Source organism: Equus asinus, chromosome 2, assembly GCF_041296235.1.
Source record: "Equus asinus isolate D_3611 breed Donkey chromosome 2, EquAss-T2T_v2, whole genome shotgun sequence".
Lineage (NCBI taxonomy): Eukaryota > Metazoa > Chordata > Mammalia > Perissodactyla > Equidae > Equus > Equus asinus.
In genome coordinates this window covers 107,962,061-107,983,129 of record NC_091791.1, presented here as the reverse complement: position 1 = coordinate 107,983,129, position 21,069 = coordinate 107,962,061, and the positions used below count along the sequence as shown (strand labels likewise).

The 21,069-nt window shown below is 37.0% G+C and overlaps 1 long non-coding RNA gene across 1 annotated transcript in view; it reads left to right on the top strand.

Annotated features, from left to right (window-relative positions):
* Positions 1-18,142, top strand: part of LOC139041747 (uncharacterized) — a 50,952-nt gene extending 32,810 nt beyond the window's left edge. The window contains exons 2-3 of the long non-coding RNA XR_011497597.1: positions 15,701-15,781; positions 18,005-18,142. This is a non-coding gene — a long non-coding RNA (uncharacterized lncRNA). The remainder of the gene's footprint in view (positions 1-15,700; positions 15,782-18,004) is intronic.
* Positions 18,143-21,069: the final 2,927 nt, after the last annotated feature.

The following is a 21,069-nucleotide window of genomic DNA, read 5'->3' as shown; positions in this document are numbered from 1 at the left end:
CTTAAATGCCAGGAGCTCTTCTAGTCTTTGCAGATTGACTCTGCTCTGGGTTACTCCATCAACACTTACTTAGGCCTGCCATGAACCTAACAATCAGCCCAAGGTTAAATCTTAAGGTCTTCACAAGACTTTTCTGAGCATTCATTTTGCCTTGACGTGTGCTTGGCCTTCTAAGTTACCCTTTTAGCACAGCTTCTTTTGAAGGTTCTGTCTTCCCTAATTTTACTCCAGCTTCTCCTCCAGGCCCTAGATGGTCTATAGTCCATTCAGAATCTTTTGTTCCAGGTATCTGTGGGTCTGTAGCTTTTACAAGCAATCCCTGCTGCTTTTCTGCCTGAATTCTAGATTAGGCAAAATAGAGATAAGTGCATTGTGTTAGTCCTTTGGGTATCCCCTGAAGAGATTAGAACAGATGTCCATAATAATTTGCAGATAAGGTCTGCTCTGCTCCTTCTAGTTTGAAGAGGGAACTGAGAACCAGGCTGATGCCACTTAAAAATCAAGGCCACTGTTGTGCAGGGGAGAGAGTGGGGCAAGGGTGAATTAGAATGCCACAGAATTTTCCTACCATTTAAAGATGTCTTTTTCTTGATTGGCTGTTCACTTGGTTGCTGGAAAGCTTTGACAGTTTTCTAGAGTTATGACAAAGTTAATTCAGACAGTTTCCACTAGTTTTATTTTTTGATATTTCTTTTGGGGGGAAAAAAGCTCATAGATTCCTAGTCTACCATTTTGTTCTCTCTATGTATTTTTAAGCTGTCACATTGCTGAAAGCCTTAGACAGATGGGTGGATAAGCCAGAACACTAAATTAAATGAAACAAAAAGCAAGTTACAGTAGCTTGAAAGTGTTATCAGATTTGAAAATAAAATCACTAAGCCAATAGATTTTACTCAAGCTAAAACTAAACAATGTAGAGACTGACAGGCTTTCCCACTGTCATGGCCTGCTTGTTTTTATAAAGGGAGATGTTTAACTTTCTGTAATCAAAATATTAAGAATAAAAAGAGACAGACAACTAAGAGTATATGAAGTTTGTTGAAAGTTAAAGGTTTCCTCAGTTGTGATTTTTTTCAATTATTTCTAAGACTGTACACAGCTACTTTTGCTTAGAGACTATTTTCAGTAGATGCTAGAGGTAGATTATATGAAAGGTAAGTGGAAATGGTCCATTTCAAGAAATCAGGTTTATCTTCAGAAAAGACAAGGAGGACTTAGAAGCAATTGATTCCTCAGCAGAAGCTATAGATAATATCATTATCTGAAAACTGTGCTGGTCATGAACCTGTTATGCCATCGAGAGAACCTTCCTAGTACATCTAAACATGCCACAATAAACAAATGACTCGTTCAGAAGCGCCAAGAGGCATTCATTCTCTTCAATCCATCAGTCACACATTGCTGACCTTGTCCATGCAGCTGAGAAGAATCAAAATTTTACATTCGTCCAGTTTAGCTAAATTAATTTTAATGAAAGAAGACGCTCTGCCATTGCTTCTGAGGAATGATCAAAATCTCCCACTTGTTATGAACTCTTGCATCCAAACGCTGTTGTTGGATTAACACTTATTGAACAAGTCTCCATTTTTTTTATGCATTATCTCAGACATATACTATTTTACTTTCATTTTAGAGAAGAAAACATTGAGCTTAATGACTTAAAATCTCTTGACTAAGATCTCAAGACTAGTAAATGATAATATTGGAATTTTTTATGGGTCTTTTGATGCTAAAACCCAAGCTGAGAGTCTTTATGTTGTGCCTCCGATCTGATGCTGAACCTCCCCCATGGAATCAATCTCTCTCTCACCTGTGACTGGCCACTTTATATTTAACAGGAATCCATCCTCAGCTTCATCCCCTTGATCTTAACAGACCTTCACATATTTGATGATGTTGAGCACCCCCTCTCCCCACCCTGGGCCTTTTCTATTCCAAGCTAAATGACTCCTCATTTCTTAAATATCTTCCACAGGTGAGTCTCTATAGTATACCATCACATGCAACAGGGAGAATGACCTGGAAGCTGACAGCATCACTTCTGATGGTAGACATCCTAGTTTCAAACTTGGCACCAGCACTTGCTAACTATATGGCTATGAGAATGTTATTTACCTCTCCAAACCTGAGGCTAAAAGTGATACCATCCACAGTGGGCTGATGTGAAGGATGAATGGAATAATCTGTATAAAGATTTAGTAGAGATTTGATACATAATTTATGGCAGTTATTACTAATGTTCTTTTTACTCTTTTAAAATATTTTAGTTTGTCTTTTTTCCTCCAAAACCCTAGTACCGAGAACTGTACAAAATATTCCCAGGTTTGTCTGATTAGTTTTGAATACAGTGGGACTATTCCAGATATAAATACTTTATTACCTCTCCAAAAAATCGTAGTACTTTTGTAACCACATCTTTCTGATGACTTAAATAATGCTTACTCTTAATTTAAGCCCTTAAATATTTTTCTCTTTTAGCTTATAGATAGATAAATAGACAGATATAGATAGTCTTACTATTGCTAAGCCACATTCTCTCCAACCTATTTTTCAGAATTTGGATTTTGAAAACCAAGTACAAGGCCTTACATTTTTGTAAATTTTGTCTTCTTAGTTTGAGTTAATTTGGGCTATCAACCAGCTATCTAATTTTTGATACTATTCTTTTTATGCCATCAACAGATTCTATTAATGTCTTTTATCTTGCTACAAGTAATTGACAAAAACACGACAAAGATAGCTATTTATAGAGAGTCCTATGACATGCCCCAAGTACCCCGGTGAACCTGTCACTTAACATATATTTACACAACATCAGGGCAGAGTAATAAAAGTTACATTTTTTAGAGCTTACTCTTTTTGAGGCATTGCATAATTTGGTTTATAACAATTAACACTTTCAAGCATTACAAAGAGCTTGAAAATGATCAATGTCCTCATTTTGCTAATAAGGAAACTGAGTCACAGAGAGGCTCACAGATTTTCCCAAGGTCACTCAGAGACCTCCCGCTTCTCTAACTCATCAGGATTTATTGCCAGCAGCCAATTATCACTGGGAAGGCTGCATCAGACGATGACTTATGAAACAAACAAACGAAGACTCGAGTCCTTTAGAGAATTACTTCCCTATTCTTACATTCCACACTTTCGATCTGTCATCTTGTTTTGGAAATTGTAAAAAAATTCAAAGCAGTTTGTTATAAGAGTCTTCAAATGACTTTCTGACATTGGGTGATTTGTGCTGTGGATTCTAGAAACACTGCACAAAATCGTTAAGTCCCCCCATCAATATATCATTGTAGGTGAGTGAGAGGCTCATTATGCCCCATTGAATTTAAAACCTGATGATAATTTTACTCATGAGTGTTACAGGTGCCATACAGATATTATTTTTATTAATATTTAGTATTCTAGATGTAATTTCCAAATGAGATCTGAAGGAGCATGGGAAGGAGATGTGCAAAAGTTAATATATTTTAACTGGTGTCTTAGACATCCATTGAACCTCAGAGGGGATGTGTTGTTTATCTACACATGCTTTTATTCTCTTTTCATTAATTTAATTTAATTCCATTTATATGTAACCTGAGAGTACCATTCCCCTGCAGTATGCCCACTCCATTTGTAAACTGAATTGAAGTCATCATCCTTGCTTTAATGGCTGTGAAGGACTGAGAAATTAATAGCTCTCTCTTGAATTAGTAAATTATATTTTTCCAAAGAGAGAAAAGTACCTCATAAAAATAAGTGACTAGAGTCACTTTTATTTTATTTTTATAACAAGTCATTTTATGCTATAGTTTTAAACCGCTTTTTACAATAACATCTTACATTTATATAGCGGTTTATACTTTTTGAAGCACTAGCATGCACATTATCCTATTTTATCTTCAAAACAACCTTCAGACTTAAGTAGAGAAGAGCTAAGAGGAAGGCCGTACTGCAGCCTGAAGAACTAAGATGTGAAATAACTTTTCACAGAGTCACCTGATGGGTCAGGCCTAGATCTTCCGGCTGCTAGTCTGGAATGTTCTGTGATATTCCCACTGGCCAGGAATAGTCTGATAGAGAAAGTGCTAATGGAAAAAGAGTTTCTTACCAGGATGTGTATCCAGTGATAAAATATTAATATATTGCCAAATCCAATGTGTTCATAATAATAAAATAAGGGAAAGTAAGTCTTTAAGAACATTTTTACCTGAACTGAGGAAAATAATGTACACTTCATATTTTAAAACCTTAATACACATGTGCACATCCAAATAAGCATATTTCTTAATAGTATGAAGAATGAATCCATGTTCTGATTTGAATAAGGAAGTCTAGTTCAAAAAGTTACTTTTTTAAGCTGTGTATTTTTAATTAATATTCTAGTTTTATAAGAAAAAGGAGAGAATACACTAGCTTGCCTTTTGTTTTTTAAAAAACTTCCTTTTAACATATTCCTCCATTTTCATTAATCACTAGATATGCTGATTATCCTAAGTACCATGTGCTATATAGAGTTCTTATAATATCTATTTACACTACTTCAGGGAGACGCACTTTGTTTCCAGAGTTCACAAAATCTTACGTATACGTAAGTAAATTTCCCATGATGTTTGCTGAGTTCAGTCATACAGAAACACATTTTGGTTTTTTTGAGTACCTATTATGTCCCAGGCGCCATCCTAAGTGATGGAGTTAAAAAGATAAATAATACACAGACTGCCCAGTCTCTGCCCTTGGGAGGGAGACACTTTAACCACTAATGATAAGATAGTACAAAGCAAATATAAAGTGCTGTGGGAAGAGCAACCGCAAAATTATTAATTCGTCCTGAATTCTTCAGGAGGACATTGCAGAGGACAGAATATTTTGTTTGTTGAGTTTTGAGCTGAGTAGGAGACTGCCAACAAATCTGGGAGCAGGAAAAGCCAGTGAAAGAAGTAGTGGAGCAGAGCCAGAGATGCTGGAGCCCACCAAGGAGGGTCAGAGAGTGAGAGAGGAATTGGGGGCAGAGGGAGGTTTGGGGGCAGGGAATAAGGAACTTGAAAGGAGAAGCTAGAAATTATTAAGTTTATGTCACGTGAATTGTGAAACCATCAAAGAAAAAAGTAAACAATGAAATTCAATCAGAATAGAAAAGTATTACCAAGATGCTTTAAGATATTTTATGTATATGAAGAATAGAAACTCATTGAAACTAACTTAAATCTCATGATCTTCCCCAACACACACACACACACACACACACACACCACCCAAGGGCACAAGCTTTTCCTAGTGGCCAAGGCCAGGAAGTACACTCAGGAAAACTCACAAACATCATGGAAGAAAGAAGCCTGGAAGGCTCTCAGGGACCCAGGAGACTTCCGTTCCTTTCTCTCTTTGGGCCTTGTGGGTCTCTCTGTTTACAGATCTGCCAACCACTTTGTTCTCTTTCTCCACAAATTGTCTCCTTGACCATGGCAGACAATGGATGCTCCACACTCCTGAGTTTGTATGTGCTCTTAATTTGAGGTCTGTGCAGTGTGATTTGTGATGAGATACTCTGACTGAGCTAGGTTGCACTAGCCAAATGGAATAATGTTTTGTGGCAGGGCGTGGAACAAGATTGTTTTTCGAGGCTCTTTACTATAGTTGAAGGGACATGGGGCATGCTAGATCTTGGTTAAAAGCACAGATGCTGAATCCAAATTGTCTACATTCAAATCCCAACTTCAACTTGCTTGTTATGCGACCTTGGGCAATCTACTTGACACCCGTTGTTATAAACCACATTACCACCATTTTACTTGGATAGGACCACTGAGGCACAGAGAAGTTAAATAACCAATTCGGTGTATGCATGGATAAGGGCATAGCTTTGCAGTCCAGCGCTTGAGCACAGGCTCGTAACCACTGTTATTCCAATTGTAAGGGAACACATTTAAATACTTTATTTGCTTTGCTAAGACATTTAAAAATATTTCTTTGCTATCTAAAGAGGACTGTAGTCAGGCTGGTAAGTTAATGATAGAGCAGTGAGGGAGAAAGAGTTGGAAAAGAAGGTACTTTACCTATAAAAATAGAATCTCTGAAAGAAAATAGTATAATGAAAACTTTTTGCATCACTTTCTATTTAAAAGTGGTTTTTTCCAATATGTATATTTGTGGTTCCAGATGTATCTTTCCGTGAAAAATAGCCTTTAATATATTTCTAGCAAACGACTTGGATAGCAAATTCTTCCTAATTCCTTTACTCTCCTCAACTCCAAAAGACTAGCTCACTGTCAAATTCTGGATAATTGTGGAAATACGTAGGCTAGTTTTATAACATTATTTATCTTTATTGCTGAAAACCCAGCAGGTGAAGAAAAATGAAGACAATTTGGTAAATAATGGATGCAGAGATGACTTATTGTTTTTCTGCAATGAGAAATAAGCACAGTTTATTATGTGACCTTTCTTCAAGCACCTGTCAAGAACTCAGAAGTAATAAAGCTTTAACTTGCAAAGAGTGACTGATTAAAAATAGATATACACTTAAAATGTTGTATCTCTTTATTAAAAGCTAATTTTCTATTTTTGTGTCCACAGAAATAATGGGAGGTATAATTTCTCTCTCAAAAAACCTCATGACAATCCCCTACATAAGGCACGCCAACTCATCTATATTTTCTCATTACATTTTTCGGATATACTTCAGTATAAAATGCATTAAAAATAAGATGTTCTGTAACGTATGTGTGTCTTTTCTCCTTTTCAAAAGGTCATCTTGGATTCTGATCATTTTTCTCCTCGTGGGGCTTGAAGGTAGAAGGATCTTTTGACTTTTAAGGTTCCTTAGTGTTCAGCTCCAGGCTTTTATTTCTATTAATAGGCAAAGTCTTACGAGTTTCTTTTCAAATATCAATTCTAGGATTTCATCTAATTAGGACATTTTGAAACTAGATGTATACAGCACAGCACCTTAGAACGACCATGCATGCCATTAAATATTATTGCAGTGACACTTCAGGAACGCTTTGTTAAACAATTTGGTGTATTGAAAAGATTTTCTTTTGTTTAACCCTCTTGGTGTTCTAAATTTTTAAGATGACTCACAAACAAGACAAGATGAGTTTTGTTTTAAAGGCATAAATATTTAACACATGTTCCCTTTGTCAGGCCAAGTTTTTATTAAGATCTTAAATAAACGTTCTTTTCACAGGGAAAGTTCTTATTAAATATAACAGCAGAAATGCTTTCTCAAAGAAATACAAAATTAATAAAATTAATGAAAACACAAAAATCGTAAGCCAAGTGACAACAGCAGCGTTTACTTATTGTGGCATATGGAAGGAACTGTTTTCTATTTTTATTTTATTTTCTATAAAGAAAATGAGAAACTTTTATAGAAAACACTCGTTTAAATGTGTAATTAACAGGATGTCGACGTATCGTCCTACAAAAGAACGAATATACTGGGTTCCGGGGATCAAAATTATCGCTTGACCAAACACACATACACAATGAACACACACAAATGATAGTAAAATCTTTCAGTTTCTAAAAATGTCAGAAATGAGAGAGAGGTTTTCTTTGAATTTCATAAACAATAATCTCATAAGCTTTTAAGTAAAGCTAATCATCTAAAAAAGAAGAAAAATTAAGAAAATAGGAGTAATCCTTTATTAAAGTATATTCTATGCCAGGTGCAGTTTTGTTTTGTTTTCATACTTTGATGCAACTGTTTGGCTTTGAGTTTTGAAAGGTTTTCTTAGAAACTGCATTTTACTTCCTTTTGCTTCGTATTAAGCCTAAGCTCTGAGGGAATTGGGAAAAAAAAGTAGAAATAAAGAAAGAAAAAGGGAAAAAAATCCCAAATAATGAAAGCTTCTGGGGATAAATTACTAAGTGTTTAAAACTTTTTAAAAGAATATATGTTCCACAGCTCTTTCTTTTCTTCCTTAAAATGATCAGGGTTTGAAAACCCTTCTCGGTTTCTTCAATGAGAGATAAATGGCCTTATTTTCATTCAGAAGAAACCTTACATTGCAATTTATTTGCAAACTGACTCGAAACATTTGACATAAATAATTCTTCTAGGACATCCTAGTCGCAACTGAAAAACAAAAGAACAGAAAAATTTGGTTGTGTGCTCCTTTGAATTACCAATTTTAAGCGCAGTGCTCAGGTATGTTTTTATTGCTTCCAGAAGAAATAATCAAAAATTGTGTGCGTGTGTCTGCGTGTGTATGAAAGAGAGAGAAAGAATGCATGTGTGTATGCGTATGTATGTCTTGGGTTCGCTTTGCATACTGCTAACTCATCTGGTTGGTCTGATTGCGGACATGATAGGAAAGCCAGACCAAACAGAACCGGGGAACAAGGGAATTTACCAGAGAAAGCTGAGAATCAGGGATAAGAAGTTGTATTCGTTCTGTAGCCATCTCATCACAGAATAGATGGCTTTGTGCTACATTGAGGATATTAGAGGTTCAAAGATTAATAAAAATTACAAGTTTGTTTTTGTAAGTCTCCTAAACCATATCAATCATTGAGTCCATCACATTTGGTGGGGAGGGGAGCACTCTCCCCAGCACTGGTGGAGTGAGGTAAAATTAGAATTATATAAAAATCTAAAAACGTATTGTCAATTCACACTGTACCTTTCTGTATTCTCTTCTTTGTTTTTCTGTTTTTCTACACCACTTTCTTAAGACATACATACACACATACACACCTTCTGACACCATATAAATGCTGGTAACGCATAACCATACAAATTATTCCTAAGTCTTCGCTTTATTTCATTCTTTAAAACTACATTATAGTGAATGAGATGGATGCATAATTGCATTTGTGTCATTACTCATCTGTACCTTCAGCCTACAGTAAGGCCTGACTTTTAAAATATAGAACTTAGGATTTAGAAACTTCTACGTTTGATGTTAAAGCATGTGAAATGCGTCCTGTACCTTTAATATGTAAATCTATTGAAATCCAGCCCTCCACACTGCGAGGGTGTCCCCGCTTATTACTTTATGACATTTCCAGGCTGAAGGTGCAGGAAGGGCTCACATTAATTTGCTTTATGTTTGACTAGAGAAGCTTCCCATAACTATTAGAGCCCACCTCAGGCCCACTTCATTTTAGACTTGTTGTCAGTCATTTGAGAGTGAGCTGGCCTGTGGCCTGGGAAGAATAAACACATCATATATTAGGCAAAGCTTTGATGTATGGGGCTTGCCGAATGCCAACACCTCTTTCTGAGGATACAGAAGATCAGAAAGTGGGAATGAGATTAGGGTAGGAAGGATTATTAAGGACAGGGGTCCAGCTAGTTTTCCTGGAATACTCCAGCTCAGAATAAACTGAGTGGGCAAAGGCGGTATTGGTTTCATTTTTGCTTTGGTGTGTTTGTGATGGTCACTCTGAAAAGAGAAATAGGATAGGGCACACATTATTTATTTCTCTTTCCAATTATTAAACCTGAAATTGAACAAAACATTTAAGAACTGATATCGCAAGTTAATTTGGAACATTGCAGTCTCAACTACTCTTAACAAATGGTTGAGAATTGACTAATTTCTCTGAGTCAGTATTTGAATCCACATATTCCATCTTTTCATACTCTCAAATGATCTGTTTTACACATTTTTAAAAGTAGATTTTTAGAAAAAATCAACTTTTGTTTTAGAGAACGGGAAAGTGATTTTTTGTTCCAGAAATTACAAATAGCTTTTTCTCTCCCGGAGCTACAGAATGAATTAGTGACTGCTATGTTTTTAAGTTGGGAAGTCAATGAATTACAGCAGTATTTAGTGAGAAGTTTCAAAATTTCAGTAAAAGGAAATTTCACCCAGAGGGATCTGTTTTATTTTTCCATATGTTCGACATCAATTTATTCTAGCTTCTCTCTACTTCATCTTGAAATGATTGTCTGTTAGTCTGATTTGAACACAAACACTTCCACTCATGTTGCATCTGGTTTTGATGCTAGGCTACATGTTACGTATCAAGTAATTATTTCATACAGCTTTAATACTCTTCAGAGTCTTGAGAATCCCAACGAATGATGATGGACGTATATTATTATCTCACAGGTTGTATTAAGCGGCCATATCTCACATCCTAATTGCAGTGCCACTGTGCACGCCTTCCTTGCTTTGGGTCCCTTATGTCCACGAATGGTTTCCTCAACTATTCCGTCTGTCATCTTGGTTAAAGAAACACCACATTGCCTGCTTTTTTTCCTTCTGAATGAATCAAGGAAGCTCCATTTGGTAAAAGGAAGACACTGTTTATGAAATTACAAATTAAAATCTCTTATTACTCTCCCTAGGGCTACAAATCTGAGCCTATGGGAGGGAGTCAGCCCCGCTAGAGGGCTATCCTTCTCCTCTGTTATTTGCCTTAAACAATCTAACAGCACATTTTTTACTTAGTTAAAAGAAGTGAGGAAAACAGGGTAAGTTGAATTTAGTAGAAGTGGTTTTATGATATATATGTATATGTCAAAAATTATATATACGTGAATATCAAGCAAATTATATATATAAAGCAAAGGAATATGTAAATGTTTCTACACATTTTAAATAACCCAGAAATAACAGTGAGCCACAATGATGAAACTATTTGGCGGTTACAATAAATAAAGACTAAAACAAAACAGTTTCTGTCCTAGAAGAATGGGAAAAAATAAGAGTAGAAAAATCCACATTTGAGTTCCAATTTTCTTGCAGATGGATCAAGACTAATAGTTTCTTTTCTTGAGTCATCATGATTAATAAATAAATACCATTCTTACTTTCTTTCTATGGACCTCTCCATGTTGGTTAGGGTATCTTGAAATATCTAAAAGGGATAGGATTAAACACCTTAAAATCACGTGTACTCATGTGTTTGTAGCATTTATAACAGTTAACATTTACCTACTGCTTACATTAGCTGACCACTGGGTTAAGGACTTTTCCTGCCTACCATGGTCCCAACCACTGAGATTGTGTTACTTTTAGCAATATCCATCGAGTCATTTAGTTTCAGAAAATTAGAAAAATAAAATAAAATGAAGATGTCCGTGAATGGCTCTCCATACTGACATCGTCTTATCAACATTGCCAATAAGGTTTTATCAGCTTCAAGCATGAGGCAATTCTATCTTATTAGTGTGAAAACTAATGAAAGATCATCCTGACAATGATAATTAATTGCAGTTGTTGACAAGGACTCGGTTCCTCTGTGCTCCCTTTTCTGTAGCTCTTTCTCAGTCTTTCAGCTCTCCTCTCTCAATTAGACATATGAAGAGTGTGCCCCCCCTCCTTTGAGAAAGAAGCTTTTAGATTAATCATATTATCTTAAGGTTCCAAATCTCCATGCCTGCGTGACCTTTCTTCCGTTAGAATCCATTATCTTAAACTATCACAATAATCCTGGCTTTAGGGAGGGAGAGAGGGAAGAAGAATCAAACCTAATAGATGGCAAATAAGATTAATCTATGATCTAAGTGCCGATTACACTTGGCCCTGCCCTTGAACACCCAGGTGTAACCTTGAAATTCACATCCGCTAAGACACGGCAATTGGATTGAGTGTCCCTCAAGGCCTTGAGGGCAGCTGGCCAAACTTTACCCATTACTCCCCAGTGAGTTTCTGAGCTGTCTCAACCTCCAACTCTTTTTACTTGTGGAATTTGGCAGCTGTGCCTTTTCATGTTTGTTTTGGGATAGTTCACATTTTTTAGATAAAATACTTATTTTGGGTCCTTGATTTTTGTTTGTCAGAAGCACCCGGCCATGGAGGGAATGAACTTTTACCTGGACCTCACAAGAGGAAAACAAATGATCCAGCTCCTCAAAATCTGATAGCGGCACCAAAATAAATTCAAGTCTTTGCTTCTTTCAAAACACTGACATACTGATCCTTCGAACGACATATGTTTAAGAACAACCAAGAGGAGGAAAAAATCCCCCTGCAACATTTGTCTTCTGAACTTTGAGCTGATTATTTTTCTTCCACATGGCCTGGGGTCTTAGAAAGGACACCCTTTTGGTAAGATGGAACATGACATCGGCAAGTTCGAGCTACTGGTGACATGGACAGGAAAAAGGATTGTGCTTAGAGAGAGCAGTTTCAGCCAAAGAGAAATATCAGGGAGTCAAATAGAGAAAGGAAACCAAATCATAATGCGTTCTCATTAAAAATTGGCCAAGTCTCTTACAATTCAAAGTTGACCAGATAGAATGTTCTCTCCTCATGAATCTGTGCAGTCAGACCTCAGAATGTGTTGACACTATGGAAGATAGAATATGCTGAAACCCAAAATAAAGCTGAGAAGCAAAAGTTAGGTCTAAACAAGAAAAAACAAGTAGTCTTCAAAAAGATTAGAGGCAAAACTTGGTGGGCAGAAAATATGACCATTTCTTCTGAAAAACAGAGCAAAATAAAAAATGCGGGAGACACCCATTAAGGAGCCCATCCCTAATCATTCTTATCAGCATCAAGCTGATCTCAGGATTCTCCCTCTGGCGTAGCCTTGACCACAATTTCTCTCTCAAAACAGAGCCACTTCCGCACGGTTAGTTCTGAAAAGCCTTTCTTGATTGTTTCCACAGAAATGAACAAAAATTTATCCTTAGTTCATATTGAGACCTTTAGGACAAGGACCTCAGCTCCACAGTTCCTGAGTGGTTATTCTGTAATTTTCTAACTTGATTCCTAAGATATCAAAAATAAATTCAACCTTATAAGTAATTTGTTTCTTTTTTTGTCTTTCAGAATTAAATTACTATATTATTTTTTTTTCCTTAATAGGTTTAATATGCAGGTCTAGAAATAAAATTTTTCAGGGACCACCTTTTGGGACTTAGTTCTGAAACTCAATTCTTTCAAAGACCTGCCTGAGAAGACATCATGGATCCAGACGAGCTGCAGGATCTTGGACTTTTTTCATAATATCTCTGAGTCTCAGTTTGCACAAAAGCAAAAAGCGATCTGGAAATAATTCTGTGTCTATTCTGGCTTGAGGATTCAGTAACTGTGTATATAAAAGTGTGTGATAATGGCTGGCTGAGTGAGTTGCATCGCAGCTCTGCTGCTTATCAGCTGTGTGACCCTGGGTAAATTGCTTAACTACTCCGCATTTTAATTTTCTCATCTCAGAGTGGGAATATAATAGTATTTCCCATAGAGTAATTTTGTGAGGGCTTAAATGAGTTAAAAGAGGTAAATTGCTTAGAAGATATTTAATAAATACTATATAACTGTTTGCTATTGTTATTTTGTTATTGTCCTCGTTTTGGCCATTATTAGGGTCTTGGTGGATGACACTTTTTTTTTTCTTGCTATGAACTTGAGAACACTGGAAAACAACCATACTACTGGTTTCTTAGGTTTTTGTAAGGATCGCACCTGAAATAACATCAACAAAATGAAGGAATCTGGACGCTCTGGTAAACACACAAAGGATTCTTCGAGGCCTCCTTTCTCTTGTGCGACAGGACACTGGCATTTTGACTGAACGAGGAGCCGTTGTCAGCTGTCCGGGGAGGGTTAACTCACACCTCAGCGGGAGCCTCATGCCATTAAGTCAGGGAGAGTAATGAAATTTCATTTAATTTGTCAGGAAGAAAGTGCTAATGTTAAAAGGCATTTAATAAAAAAGGGAGAGATTCTTTGAAAGGGAGTCCTTAAGTAATTGCTTCAAGTGTCTTAGGCCTACTCACCAGAATATTTACATTAGTGTCTTACAGAGCCAGTGTGTAATTAAATTAGCGCAGCATTTACATTCCCTGTCTTTTTTTTTTAAGGAAGTGTGATTTTATTAATAATCCTTCTTTAAAAAAGAAAATGACTTGATCTAATCAAATTAGATGTTGGTGTTTTTTTGAAATGTTCTTACTGAGGGAATTGCCGAGTGAGAGTTGCGTGTGTGTCACAGAAAGAGGAGCTGGCTCCAGCGTGGAGTGGCTGTGCTCATTCCTCATTTCCACTTGGAAAGATGCCATCTTTTATCTTCTCAGACCTGACATGGCGAGTCAGGTCAGCAAGCGCGGACTGTCAGCATATTGCTGTGGATATCCTTGCTTGTCGAGCCCAGTTCTCGTTTCAGCTCATCTGGGAGGAGAGGATGCATATGGATGTGTGAGTGAAAGGAAGTACTTGTGAAGCGGGGTGAGCAGGCTCATCCCTCATCACTCCCCCTGTGTGCAGGAGGAAGCTCAGCGCCATCACCACCAATGGCAAGAGGAGATAACTAATGTGCTGGGAGTGGTGGGTGGCCCATGGGACCACGGCCAGATGGATTTGGACCTCCAAAGGCAGGTCACATTTGGGAAAAAGATTCTCAAACATTTCTTTGGAAGTAACCTGCTGCTGTTTTCCAAACTGATTTATGGAAGGTTCTCACACGTGAATCTGTGCACAAATATCATGTGAATGTCGTACTTTTATCAAGTTTGTCTTCTGTGAGGGTGTAGTGTACGCACATAGGTTGCTGAGGTGAAGATAAAGTAAGTAAAGATATATAAAAGAAGATAGAAATATACCTTATATAGTTGATTGCAAGATTAAATGAGGTCAGGTTATTGGAAAAGTTTCTAAATAATAAAGAGCTGATAATTCAAGCTATTATTATGCTACAGCTGGAGTGATTTTAGTAACGTGCAAATCCCATCATTTCACCCTTCTTACTATTGTTCAACAGCTTTCACTGCCCTCAGGAAAAGCCTGAACATTTTAGTAAGCCATGCGTTGCCTCTGCTAATTTCCAAAGTCTCATCCTTCATAAATCTGCTCTTCAAAATATCAGGTCTTCAATATTTAAGAACCCCCTCACCTCTGGATCCTCACATGTGTTTTTCTCTCTGTCTAGTGCTGTGCTGCCCAACATATTAGCCACTGGGCTCACGTGGCTATTTAAACCTAAATAAAAAATAAAAGCAAATAACACCAAAAATTTAGTTTCTCCTGTGCGTTAGCCATATTTCAAGCACTCACTTGTTGTATGTGGCTAGTGGCCATCATATTGGACAGCACAGCTACAGAGGTCCATCACTGCAAGAGAGTTCTCTTGGACACCATAGGTCTACCATGATCAGAAGATCACCACCTTCTGACTTCGTTAACCTTTCAGCTTAGACATCACTTCCACAGGAAGTCTTTCCTAACCCCACCCCAGGCCTTAAAGAAGAGTTTGATTGTCCTCTTTAATATGAAAGTTGCCTTTGTGCTTCTCTGAATTTCCTGATCAACCATGAGCTCAGGGAGGTCAGAAATTCATCTACAGTATCGATCAGCATCATACTGTGCCCATAGAGAGTAAATCATAGCAAAAACATTCATTGAGCGTTTACTGGGCGCCATTCTATGCACTTTATATGTATGATCTCACTTAATACGTAAGTAAGTACTATTTATCTCTGTTAGTCCATAAGTGGCTACTGTTTGTTATCTCAATACTACAAATGAAGAGCCTGAGGCACAGAGACGTAACCCACTAACTCAGGTCTTGCAGATTTAAGAGGAAGAGTGGCTGCAAGGCCAGGCATCCAGACGCCAATGCTTAGGCTCTGATTCTACCTGTTGTTAGCACTCACACAATTTTGCTGAAAAAATGTCGCGTCTCAAGCATTAAGGTAGACAGTAGGTACTCTTCCATAACATCACTGCGTTTTAAAATTGTAGCAGTTTTCCCGCCAGCCTGACTATATAACATTGTTTTCTTTTAATCAGTGATTTCCACTCTCTCCCTTCAGCTCTCAACTGGAGTGTGAATAAAGAAGGTATACTACACGCTCTACGGTTAAGAAAGCTGATGTGCAGAGCAGCGAAGGAAGGTGAGAGGCCAGTGGCTTCACACTGTAAAGTCCGAGTGAGGCAGTCTTGGCAAGAATTCAAGTGACATGATGCATACGGGCAAGGAATCTGTGTCATCGACTTTGATTTTTCTTAGCTTTAATGTTTTAGTTTTCTGAACACCCAAGTCATATTAATTAGCAGTATCGTTTCTTTCTATAGCGGCATGTGTTACTGATGTTAATTGTTAGATAATGAAATAACTAGACATTGTTTTCAACAAATTAAGATGGTGTCTATAAATAGGTCCCCACTCAGACATTAAGCCTCCTTACTTCTGTACTACTATAGCTATTAATAAATCAATACTGAGGTTATCCTCATAGACTGTTATTATTGTTATAATTGTTATTATTTCAGATTGAATGTTATCACAAAAAAGAGATTTTTTTAAAGTAAACATATATAATACAAAATTTTAGTTAAGTGAGAATCTCAGTATAACTAAAACAAGATTTTATGTCTTTCTGCAGTGTCCAAATACACAGGCACATACGAAAATAGAGGATTAATCGAATCCCCAATGAGACTATATTCCATTTTGTTAAAAAAACTAACATGCCAAAATAGGAAACTTTACGTTCTGGATTTTGTACATTCAGGGGATTCAATATCAGGCAAGCAATATTCTATGACCTTTATGTACATTGACTCATTTGTTCCTGGTAAGAAACCTCTAAGATTATTATCCTTATTATGCAGATAAGGAAATTGAGGCACAGGACTAATTACTTATCCAAATCATATAGCCAGCGAATGACAGACCTGGGATTTGAGCTTATGCAATCCAGTTTCAGAGCCCATTTCTTAAACCCATGCTGTTTATCGCCTCCCCATCAAGAGGTCCAGGCACAGACACATAAATACGTATACACAGAAGTTTATACATACACAAGAAGTTTAGAATCACATTTCTAAAGAAACAAGGAAAGTGGAAAGATTCTCCTGTGCTTTTGAGGGTAGCATCTATGTGCCAAAAGCAGTTTGGAGTGTCAACACATTTAAAAAGAGAAAAACTTGTGTCCATGTCTAAATAGGAATATACAAGAAGAGATTTCCAGTAAAACTGAGCCCTTCAATTTGACAAATTTACTTAGTTCAATAAAGAAGGATATCAAGGAACAAATATTTTGTAATCCTTTTTATACTTCTATTTTCTTACTCTACAATATATCACTTTGTTCCATGGGACCAAAAAGCTTCACTTGCTGTTTATAGAATTTTTCTAAGTTGGTGTCACTTAGTGAATTTCAATCCTTAAATAACCATGTGTATCTGGCTGCTGTTTAATATTGGTCCACATAAAGCTAAAGTTACAGTCTCTTTTCCTAAACATAAAGGAAAAAAAGAGTAAAAATACAGCAGCTTAAAAATATGTTCACAATTTCTTATTAGCAACAGCTTCAATCCAAACTCAGATTTTTCTCCTAATCATAAAGTGTTGCTAATGACATTTTACAAATATATGGATTGTATTCTTTCTGAAGAGCTATTTATAAAGAGCGCACAGTTGTTCATCCTGGTCTTTGGCCATCTTAGTTACTTAGCAGGACTGACTGTAGGTCCCATCTGATCCGGTCGGCTGTAATCCGTCCTTTAGATGAGACAGAATGGAAAAACCGGAATCTCTGGAAAAAGTCAATTCAAGTGAAAGGAAAACAGGTGTTTGCTTTTGAAGACCCCCCGAAGTTGTTGAAATAAAGGTGATGGCTGCTTTTGACCCCAAGCTCATTCTAAGGCGGAGGAAGAAAAGAACAACAGCCTTTCGAAAGAATGCTTTTTGAAAAACGTAGCATTCCCCGGAAGGACGTAAAACAGCTAAACCCTTTAAAAGCAATTAAAACAATTGCTGACATTATTTGGAGTTAAACTACTGGCAAAGAAAACATCAAATGACCAAAAATCATATTTACGACGTTAAAAAAAAAATATTGAAATGGGGTAAACGGATTCAGAAGAAATGAATTGTAAGGATGTGGTTAAAACTATTTATATATTGGGTTCTATTTGTTTTACAGCTAGTGCTGCACGGACAGCATGAAAGGTTATCTTTGACAAGGTTTTAGCTATTATTTTCTTCCAGTGAAATGGTATTTCTGGAGAAAAAAAGGTCTTTGGAACAAAATAACAATAAATCCTGATTTAGATACATAAACCTGCCATTGATATCACATAATATCAGTGTTCTTTCTCACTCGATACAGGCGTTTTAAAGATAAATGGTAAAACTGAACTGGAAATCCATCTGGCCGGCTGCCTGCTCTAATGAATAACCCCACTTTGGCTCGTGCTATGTAAGCAGAAAGTTCTCTCCCGGCCTCTTTCGTCTGTCATGAATCTACGAGACAGCCGACATAATATCTGGGCGACAACGGTGCGCTAACAGTGCAGTGACTTCCATTTTCTTTGCTTTCTATTGATTTTCACTTAATAACTGGCGAAATACTAAACGTCCGCCCTGAGTACCTAATAAATCCTGCCTGAGCTTTTTATTGAGGAGAATTTAATAAAAACAACCATTGTGGCTGAGGGATTTTTCTTCTGGACAGAACATAGGGGTAGTGGACAGTGGGGTTGGGGCAAGAGGAAGCCATTTGATTTTTTTTTTTTTAACGGGACTTTCTCCCATTTGGAAAAGCAGTGCCATGTCAAGGATGCCTGTGTGTTTGAACCCGGTTCCTTCCAGAAGCAACCCTAAGTTCTGCATGCAGGCTATCTGGAGAACGTGAGGAAAGGAGGATGCAAAGTCTTGGCAAAATCCAACTTTCTGGTCTCTGGTGTCCCCTGACACCTGATTTCAAGTTTGGCTAAGGACTTCCTCGTTGTTATCAGTGGCTGTCAACAATATATAGGAATATGCATTTTGCTATACTATTTAATCACTATTTTGCATTTGAAACTAGAAATGCAAGCATGACATGCCTGTTGGAGTCCTCAGATACATTTCACAGAATTCTAGATGTTAAAAGAAATGGTGAACACCTGAGGGGAGAGGGCAGGCACACACAAGATATTCCATTTAATGATGATTTGAGGCTTACAATTGACTTTTGGGCCATCAAACAGCTTCATCTGTGGCTTTTTAAAACCCAAAGAAAACTGGAAAGCTTGGGCTTTGCACCCCTCACCATTTTCTTCTGCATAAACTTCTAGAATAATTTTCGTTGTTGATGCTTAAGAAAACGTCTTTATTCTGCTACCTGGTCTTTTAGAAGCATTTGACAGCTCATGGCTCCCTCTGCCCTCTTCATTTTAATTGATCGTGAGGATATTTTCAAATCACTGGGCTTAATGAGAAAGTATTTTTGAACTTTTTCCTATATATACACTCATTCTATTCCATTCTCAATAAAATTTCTAACCAAGAACCCACATATTTAGAAAAGTGAAGAATAGAAATCTTCCTTTAAAGTGAAGGGTTTTTTTGGTTTTGTTTTTAAACAAAGTCCATGGATCTCAAGTTTGGATATCAATGTTATATAAACCACAGTCACTCAAGCAAAGCTACACAACACTCAATTATTCATTAGCAGCTCCAGGGCAGTTATTCCTTCAAAATATGGGCACAGAAGCAGTATGACATAGTGCATGCAGGCTTCATCTCAAAGGACCGTTATTGAAATCTTGGCTTTCCCTCTTCTGAGGTTTGGTTACCTTGTCTATGAAATGGGGATACTATTGCGGGAGGAGGCTGGGTGACAGCACCTTGGCAAAAATCAATAGACATATGGGTGCTCAACAAATGATGTGATTTATTTCACTGAGGTACCTCGATAATGAACAGTGGTTGATCAATGGGATTAGGGTTTGAAATTGGCCCAATTGCAGGACTCACCCATTTTTCTTCCAGCTCTCTGACTTAACTCTTTTGTGCCTCAGTTTCCTCATTTCTAAAATGGAGCTAATATCAAAGTTTTTGAAACTATGAAAGGACTTAATGCATATTAAGTGCTTAAAAGAGTTCCTGAGGTAAACTATGCACTTTGGGTGATAATGATGTGTCAGTGTAGCTTCATCAGTTGTAAAAAATGTACCACTCTGGTGGGGGATGTTGATAATGGGGGAGATTGTGCATGTGTGGGGGCAGGAGGTATGTGGGAAATCTCTGTACCTTCCCCTCAATTTTGCTAGCAACTTCAAAAAATAAAGTCTACTAAAAAAAAGAAAGAACACAACAAAAAAAAGAGTTCCTACACATAGAAACATTCAAGAATGTTTGCTTTTATTATTTACCAATATTGCTCAAGAAAGCTGAATCAAGTGTGAATCTTTACAAAGGAGAGCCTCCTCATTATTCTGATGATGCAATTTTCACTTAATTTAGATATTGATGCATTTCTGTTAATCCCAATTTTTCTTTTTTGGTATTGTATGCTTTCTTTGTCTAGTTCTTACTGAAAATAAAGAAGATTTAGTAAAACCTTTAACATTTTTCTTTTTCTGATCATTTTGTTTGGCCCGCTTTTCAGAGGAGGGTTTTATTTTTTAGGTTCTTGCGAAATCTAGTCTATTCTCTCCTCAGAATGTTTTGGTTCCATCTAATCTGATAGGCTAATACCGCCGAAAATTCAGCAGGCCACAGTGAACATCTCCGAGATGAGATTTGGGGAAGGACATTTCAGACTTGATACTTTCTGGGTTTTGCTGGGCTGTTGGGTGCAGGCCCAGCTAAGGGGTTCCCATAAAGGTATATTGCTATTCAGATAATGTCTTCCACTGCTCAACAAAAGGTTGTTGTACTGAGCTGTGATTGTGACAAATGATTTACTATTAGGAACATTCTGTAATTATTGTTCGGTGGGACCGCAGACCGATACATCATTAACATGATAGACGGCCTTTTATATCAGCAAAAATAACTAAATTAATAAAAATGGCTTCATTCCAAACCCTGTCGGAAAGCCAATACTCAGAACAATCAAGTAGCAGTGATACCTGAGAAAGCTATAGTTTATATCCCCCAACAAATCATGTTTTATGCATAAGTAATAAAATATTTGTATATATAATCTCTATAATATGGATCGGTGTAACATAACAGATTTTTATAGATGTCAGCTCTAAACAAAAATATGGGATATTTAAATATTTTCTCCCAAGTGATTTAGACTTAAATTTATGCTTTTATGTAATTGGATTGCAGCTTTAGAATCTCGGAATCTGCGCCCGACGTCTCTTCTTTCAATTCTCAAGCATTCAACATTTTAATGGGGGCTCCTGCAGACTGAAATGTCTTTCCTTGGTTTTCCTTCCTTCCCTTTCTCCTTCC